This window comes from Vitis vinifera, chromosome 15 (genome assembly GCF_030704535.1).
Source record: "Vitis vinifera cultivar Pinot Noir 40024 chromosome 15, ASM3070453v1".
Taxonomy (NCBI): Eukaryota; Viridiplantae; Streptophyta; class Magnoliopsida; order Vitales; family Vitaceae; genus Vitis; species Vitis vinifera.
The window spans coordinates 9,649,970-9,659,002 of NC_081819.1; the positions used below are offsets into that span (position 1 = coordinate 9,649,970).

A 9,033-nucleotide genomic window follows, 5' to 3' on the forward strand; every position below is an offset into this window, starting at 1 on the left:
TTTATCTTTGGAGAATAGTGACATGAAACTTGCAATAAAGAAAAAAAAAATCAAGACATCTAGGAATCAAAAGATGTGGAAATGTTCACAAGATAACATAGAGAAAAGACAAATAAACAAATAGGCATACTCAAAAGGTTGAAAACCAAGACATCTAAGAATAAAAAAGCTCATACCATGCTAGACCACCACTCACCTACTACCACAATAAATGAACATTTTCAAACCTTCTCTAAATCTTATTGTCTACATTTCATTTGATGAAGAGTTGTACATTCTCTTTCAAATTGCGCATCATATTTATGTACAGTGGTTAGTGGCAATCAAGTTAAACAGATCAGCTTAGTAAGCCAAGCTTTTTGAATTAAATGGAGAGTTAGAATCAACCACAAATGAGGTCAAGGCACATGTTCAGCACTAGTTACCTTGTCCCAGTGTAAAACAATTAACTTCTATTTTCAATTCCTCATCTATATAGAATTAAATAAGGGTTGTTTCTAGCACATGCAAGTGTTTTATTAACCTATAATTTAGGATAAGAACTCTAAGAACCAATTCTTTTAGACAAAAATGATTGGAATTTTAAGGTTTCTTTGACATATAAAATTACATCCCCTTAAGATTCCTTTTACAAGTAAAAAACATATTATTTACTACTTCTATAGAAGATGTTATCATGCTGAAGAAAGAATATCTCATTATTGGTGGTTAAAGTTTTGCACACAAATAGAAACTTATGCACTTACAACAATGAGGCAAAAATAAAAACCCTTCATATAATGCCACATATACTTACAAGTACATAACAAGCAAATCTAATTTAAGAACCCTTAACTTGTTTACATTGTAGATAGTTTGAAGCCTTTGGTTATGCTTTATTTGGTTGCTAATTGAACTTGGGAAAAAAAAATAGAATATTTGAAATCTTGGAACTTTCATCATTCACTACAAGAAATAGGACTTTTGGTGACGGTCCCCAACCGTCACCAAATCTTATATATCCGTGACCAAAACCTATTGTTGTGGTCTTATGAAATCGTGACCGAACGTCATAGTGTGAGGCATAACTAAAGGTATTGGTCACGGTTTCCTAAGTGATCGTGACCATATGATTTCTTTTTTTGTGACGGCCATACAAAAACTATGACAAAAAAGTTAAGAATACTTTGTTATTTATTAAGTTGATTTAGTCACAGTCAGGTAATAAACCATGACTATATGTTTAACCTATAGTCATGATCAAATAATGAACATGATTAAATATACACTTATAGTCACGGGTAAAGTTATCGATTGTGACTATATGTAAGCTTATGGTCATGGTCAAGTAAGTTACCGTGACTAAATGTAAACTTATAGATTAATGTAAACTTATGGTCACAGTCAATGCCCTAACAATGACTAAATGTATGTCTATAGTCACGATTAATAAAATGACTGTAACTAAATGTAATCTTATGGTCACGGTCAATGCCCTAACCGTGACTAAATGTATGTCTATAGTCACTGTTAATAAAATGACTGTGACTAAATGTAATCTTATGGTCACGGTCCATGCCCTAACCGTGACTAAATGTATGTCTATAGTCACAGTTAATAAAATGATTGTGACTAAATGTAATCTTATGGTCACGGTCAATGCCCTAACCATGACTAAATGGATTGTATGGTCACGATCAATTCATTAATCATTACTAAATATAGGTATATGGTCACAGTAATTAAGTGACCATGACTAATCATTAGGTCTATTATGACAAAATGTCCACTTATGGTCACGACTATTAATGACCGTGACTGAAATTAATCATATGATGGCCGCCTATCCCCAAATTTTGGTGATGGTTCATTATTGATCGTGACTAAAAGTACACTTATGGTCACAATTTTTTAGTGGCCGTGACTAAAATTTGTTATATTTGGACATTGGTTTTTTATAAATTCAAATTTCCCAAACCTGTTATAAACCCAAACAAACCCATTTTAGACCTATATATGCAATTGAGCAATTAAAACAATTTCAATATATTACAATCAATTATTCCAAGCTAGTTAAAAAATTATATATCAATATAAGTCATTAAATAAAAAAAACATAATATAAAAAAAAAACCAAACAAACAAAAAACAAAGAGATTGAAATTTAGTTTCACATTCTAACATAATATAACAAATCAACCAACCAAACATCACATAATAGTCATAGAAAGCAAAAAAAAAGTTAGGAGAATCTATAATATAAATAAGTAGCATAATCTTCAAAAAAGTTAAGAGGATCTATCATATAAAGATGTAGCAAAATCTTCAAATTTCTACTGCTTTTGCTGAAATTGTTGCATCATCCGTTCTTGAATTTGTGCTTGCATTTGTGTTTGCATTTTTCTTTGCATTTCCGTCATTTTTTCTTCAAACTCTTCTTTCACTTCTTCTCTTGTCTTCCTTTGAACTTCTATCAACCTCTCTTCAAATGTTTCTTTCACATGTGAGAGTTCATCTTTCACATTTGAGAGTTCTTTAGTTACAATTGTAAACTTTTGTTCTACAGCTATTAGCATCTCTTGGGCGTTTTCAAGTTATGTTGAAAGAATAGCTCCTGATCGCCTTCTACTAGTAGAACCAAAGATTGAGGTAGGAGTAGGACCAAATTCATACCCTCGAACACGACCATGCCTCTTTGGACCCATGACTTGAGTATATATCTCATCTACATATGTAGATGCTACAGATGTAGATGATATAGATGTAGATGCTCCAGATGATGCAGAAGTAGAAGAAGATGTCCCCTCAGGTTGGGATAGTAATTGCTTAAATTGATCCTGGAATTATAAAAAACAAAAAAAAAATGTTAGAATTTTAAAATAATTTAGTATGAGGCTATGATTGAAATATAAGTATATAAAATTTATTTACTTCATTACCATAATCTCCTTAGAATGATCATCAACAAGTGTCCCATCTTTTCTTGTGTGTGTTAGGGCAAACATCTCAATTCTATTGGGCTCACTTCGATCCTCCTTCTTTTGTGCCTATTCTTACAAGTAAAACAATTGAGTTATTTATGATGAATTATTTATGTACAAACAAATTATATTAATAATAAATTTCCAACTTGTTCATATCGAATTTGAGCATAACTTTTTGATCCCGATGTATGCTTTATCACTTGTTTTGCCCTATTTGCCTTGTTTTTTTTTTTTTTTTCTGAGATATCCTACATCAATTAAAAAATAGCAAGTCACCTATATAGGCAATAGAAACATAATAAAAGTTATATACATGAAGTATTAAGTTAGATATAACTAATAAATATCATTTTATGTGAATATAAGTATCATAAGATACATTATCAAGAAAAGATCATTATCTTTACCTTGGCCTCAGGTGTACCCCAAAAGTGGATGAGCCACCTCCAATCATCATCCGATAAGTGTGGAGGTCGATGGCACAATCTCTCCTCATCTATATTATAAGGGTTATAATACCTGGCCTTCATTTTATTTCTATAGCTTCTAAACAAATTTCCACAACATTGAAGAATGTAGCTCTTACATGTTTCTTCTAGTTCATATTTTTCCTGTATTGCATTAAAATGTCATGTATAAATAAGAGGTATCATTTTTAAACAATAACATTACAATTTAGATTGAATAGTAACTAGCATATACCAATACTAAGGCCCAAATTTTTTCCTTCACATCTTCACTAACATGATTCCAATCTTGAACTTAGATGGGTACATTGTGTTGAGATCGCACTAATGTTCCCATATAGCTTGACAATCTTTCCCATTTTCCATCATAAACAACTTGCCCTCTGGTATTGAATCGTGTAGTTTTTTTTTCCTCGAGTTTCATACTAAGTAAATCTAAGTTATGTGTTGGGTCACATGTCCTCTTTTTGCTAGAGGATGAACCTATTAAGAGTAATAATGAAATTAAAAGAAACATAATTTACTTATCTTATATAAAATTAAACATTAAAAACCTATCATTCAAGAAATTAAACATATGTAAACACATTTATCATATGTAAAGTTAAACATAATCTTCTTAATCATACCAACAACAGAAGGATCTGAAGAATCAGAAGGATCAGAACTACTAGGAGTAGTAGTTGCAGCAGGTTGTATGTCTAAGAGTTGTTGTAGATTGTCCAACTCATCTTCTGAAGACACTATTTGTACTCTTCCTCTTCGATGTGACATTTCCTATATAATAAAGTAAATTAGAAAAAGTAATACAAAATAAGTTACATAAATAATATGAAATAAATTACAATTTGTATATCTGGTAAGTATATATTTATGTATTTACCAATATTATTAGCTACACATCATCTATATCATCATCATGAATGAATTCATTATCTCTTTCAACAATGTTTTCTTGTCGTGATAGTAGAACATCCATTTGGATAGTTTCTCCTGCAATATCATTTCTATCCCAATTGATTAAATCATTCTCGACCAACTCATGCACATCACATTGACTATGAAGTGTTATAAGCTGTTGATATGGCTCTAGATCATTAGTAGATACTCTCTGATCCATATCATAAACCTGTTGAGTTTGTATCTCTACAACGGTGTGCCAATTTTCCTCATTTGAATTTTGAACATATAAGATTTGTTTTGCTTGAGATGCAAGCACAAATGGTTCATCTGTGCATATGGTACGTTCAAAATTCAAACATGTGAACCCATATTCATCCTTCTTTATTCCCCTTCCACTATTGATTACATCCCACCAGTCATACGTGAATAAAATAACTCTATTTCCACCAAGGTAATGTAACTCAATTACATCAGTTAGCACACCATAGTAAGAAACATGACCAGGAATTGGGTACTTATCTCTTGCACTTGCAAAGCTTGATACCTCTGCGATCACAACAACTCCACTATTTTGAGTTTTTTTCCCCTTTTCTTGTTCTCTTGTGTGAAATTTGAATCCATTAATGATGTATCCTCTATAACATGTAACTGATGTACTTGATCCATGAGACAGTGATAGTATGTGTTCAGAAATTGGACCTTCATGTTCACATTTGTATAATCTATAGATTCAAATATAAGATGTTAATACATACATGTATATTAGATAATAGAACAATTTATGTAGTGAATGAACTTACACGTTCTTCAAACCAACTAATGAATTCTCTTGTGTGAATCAAATCTACATCTCATGCACGAATACGAGGCTTAACGCTTATAGATTGCTTATGCTCTCTAATAAAAAAGAAAAAATTAATTATAATGCTCACAAAGACCAAAATTAAATTTTTGTATGAGAATTAATATAAAGTTTTATTCAAATAAGTGTCTTACTCAATAAATGACATCACTTCCTCACAATTAGTCAACACATATAAATGTGCTTGAGACCATTCTTCTATGCTAAGAACACGAGATGTTGACTTTCCTATTGTATGTCCCATACATTTGAAAATAGTTAACCCTCCACCATTTGTTATGTTGTTTTCAATGACATAATTTCTTTCTTCACGGTCATGCTTCGTTTCAACATCATGCAAATATCTTGAACAAAAGATTGTACATTCTTCTGCTATGTACCCCTCTGCAATAGAATCTTCTGGACGACTTTTATTATGGACATAAGACTTTAATGTATGTAAATACCTGTCATTCCACAACATGATAGATTTGTTTCATGAACTATACGAAACCTAATATACATAAGATTAATTGAATGAGAACATACCACTCGATAGGATACATTCATCGATATTGCACTGGTCCAGCGACCTTTGCCTCACTTGCGAGGTGAATAGGTAAATGCACCATAACATCAAAGAATGATGGAGGAAATATTCTTTCTAATTTGAAAAAATGTGACTATTATGTCATTCTCAAGGTGCTCTAATCAATCAGTCTTTAACACTTTTAAACACAACTGTTTGAAGAAACTACATAGTTCAACTATAACAGCACAAACATTCTTATGTAGAACTCCTCAAATTGCAAGTGGAAGGAGTTGTTGCATGAGAACATACAATCATGAGACTTCAACCCAAATATCTTTCTCTCATTCACTTGTACACACTGAGAAATGTTAGAAGCATAACCATCTGGAACCTTTACTTCGTTCAAAAATTTACAGAATTCCTTTTTTTCATTTGAAGTTAGTGAATAGCATGCAACATGCAATATAACCCTATTCCCTCTTTGTATGGGGTGAAGTTGATCTCTGTTACCCATAGCTTGCAAGTCAAGACGACTATTGAAGTTATCCTTCGATTTACCATCGATACTCAACAAGGTGCCAACTATACTGTCACATATATTCTTTTCAATATGCATTACATCTAAATTGTGACACAAAATGAGGGTTTTCCAATTGTGCTTAAGTTCAACATGTTCTCTTTTTCTTTTTGCTGACATCTTATTTTTTTATGTCTTCCCTAAAGTAATATGTTCCATTCCATTTAATTGATGTAGAACATCTTCCCCAGACAATTGTTTAGAAGCTGCTCTATGCTCTTCATTTCAATCAAAGGACTTTTTATCACGTCGAAATCTATGATCAATCGGCAAAAATCGACGATGACCCATGTAACACCATTTCCATCCGTTTTGTAATCGAAATGAAGAACAATCCTTATTACAAATAGGACAAGCAAATTTCCCTTTAATACTCCAACCTGAAAGATTTGCATATGCAGAAAAATCATTGATGGTCCATAATATAGCTGCACGCATACAAAAATTTAGTTTTGTTGAAGCATCATATGTTTCAACTCCAACGTGCCATAAGTCATTCAACTCATCTATCAATGGTTGTAAATATATGTCAATGTCATTCCTAGGTGCAGTTGGACCAGGAATAAGTAGTGACAATGATTACTACTCAAAAAGTGTTATTTGATAGCTTGTAATTAACTCTTTTAAACACTTTTGAGTAGTAGTTATTACCTTTTAACCCAATTAACATATTAAGGACCTTTGCAATCATTTGTAATCAAAGTGTGTAAGTTTTGGTGTTTTTGTTAGTAAATTGATCACCAAAGCAATCCGAGATTGAGGAGAGTTCTTTGGAATCCATGGCAAAGCAATGGAAAGCTTAGAAACATGAAGAACCGAAGCTTTGAAGTTCTTTGCCATAAGCAAATAAAAAATGCAAGGAGGGGAAGCAAAGAGAAATCTAACATGAAGCATTCTAGATGACAGTCATGTCAGCCACTTTTGGAGCACTTCCTGGAGTTCAATTTATGCATGCTATATGTCGTTTCAAAGCTCAGGAAGTCAACAATCCAATGCTTCAAACAGTGCATGATTCAGAGTTGAAATGAAGGAGTTACAGCCATTGGAAGCTGATCACTCCAAGCTGAAGGTAGATTTTGCACGGCTGCAAAATCAGCCTTGGGCTACGAAAATGGTGTCCTTTTGCTGCGAAATTTCGCAGCCCTCTTACTGTGGAATTTCTCCTGAAGCTTCTTGATATTTGCGACCGACATTTTGAGATTTTTTGCTTTAGATATTTGATGTCTAAATCCCCAAACTCTCCTTGTAACCCACCTATCATAGGATTCCTTAATCTTTAAGTAAGAACAAAGGGTGAATAACCTCATACATACAGTTTGTAATTTTCTTTACACAAGATCATGATGTAATCGACGAAAGGAAGAAATATATTTTATAGAGCACTTGCTCTATTTTTCCTTCATATTTTTGTTTTCTCGTTACTTTTTATTTCTAGCCAATCAAACTCTGAGGATTTTTCCTCAGAGGATGAGAGGCTAGGCTCTTTGTCTCTTGGAGTGAAGAAAGGTGGGTAAGTTTCCTCATGCATAAATTGGAAGTTTTGTTGTTTTAGTTTTTAATGAAGAGAAAGTGCGACCCGTTAATGGTTTTTATCTTTTTAGTTAACTTAAAACGCCTTTAAATCACCTGGGCCAACACTTGGTAAGGCAAGTGATCTCCGTCCATTGAGATGCACTAGTTTACCTCTTGCGAGCCTTTGGGAGGTGGTTTAAAGGTAGGATTTTTTAGAATAGCCAACACTTGGTAAGCTTTTGGACTCCAAGGAGACATCCATTAGTTATCTCTTGCGAGCTTTTGACAGGTAATCCAAGGTTAAGGATCACCTTGAATGGCAAATGCTAGGTGAGAGGCACAAGCCATTGCAAGATGCATCAGTGAGAGGGATTTAGTGTTTGAACCCATTAAGGGGAAGCATCTGTACCACACCGGTTAGAGAATTAACTATATGTTAATTCTCTAATGCGAGGAAAAGAAACAAGTGACCGGAATTTCCTTTTTGTATGAGGAACCTGAGCCTAGTGATCTGAAACTCCAAGAAACACTTTTCTTTGTAATTAAAATCAGTTACTATTTTTGGTTAGCTTAAATTCAATCCTTTTTCCACCAAAGATTATGTTTTCTTTTAAAGCTAACCTTGAAATGAAAAGACACCAATTCAACTTTGAATTAATATCAATTGTGGAGTGAAAACCCATCCTAGTGAACGACCCTAGAGCCACTATGCTATGCTAGCTAAGGCTATCCTAGTACATGGTGTAATAGGTTATAAATTTTGTTGATTACTCCCTTCTGAGGACCACAATCAAGGAGCACCAACTAGACACGAATCAAATGGTACCACTGTTAGGGACCATTGAGAGGACATGAATCAGCTGAGACACCAATTGGGAACGTATCAGACAACATGAAGAATGTTTGTTTCATACACATCCAAGGTGGTAAGTTATATGGAATAAGAACCACAGGCCACATGTTGTATGAAATTGACATATTCCCAAAAGGATTGAACCCATCACTTGCTAAACTGAGCCTAACATTACGAGGTTCTAGTGCAAATGAAGGTTGTACGTTATCGAAGTTTTTCCAAGCCAAAGAGTCCATTAGATGCCTCATCATCTTACCTTCAATGCGACCATCAACATGCCATTTCATGTGAGAAACTATCTTAGATGATCATCACTTGATTTCCATTTAAAGACACCACAAACAACACACTCATTTTCATTTGCATGCTCTTTTGAATATAACAT

General features: G+C 33.3%; 1 long non-coding RNA gene across 2 annotated transcripts; it reads right to left on the minus strand.

Moving 5' to 3' along the window:
* Positions 1-3,116: 3,116 nt before the first annotated feature.
* Positions 3,117-4,501, minus strand: LOC104881757 (uncharacterized). 2 transcript variants are annotated; one of them, XR_009467857.1, is made up of 4 exons: positions 4,314-4,501; positions 4,060-4,207; positions 3,371-3,574; positions 3,117-3,211 (listed from the first exon to the last, which is right to left on the minus strand). It is a non-coding gene; the product is annotated as an uncharacterized LOC104881757 (long non-coding RNA). The 2 variants fall into 2 exon arrangements; XR_009467856.1 differs by lacking the exons at positions 4,060-4,207; positions 4,314-4,501 and adding an exon at positions 3,666-3,867.
* Positions 4,502-9,033: the final 4,532 nt, after the last annotated feature.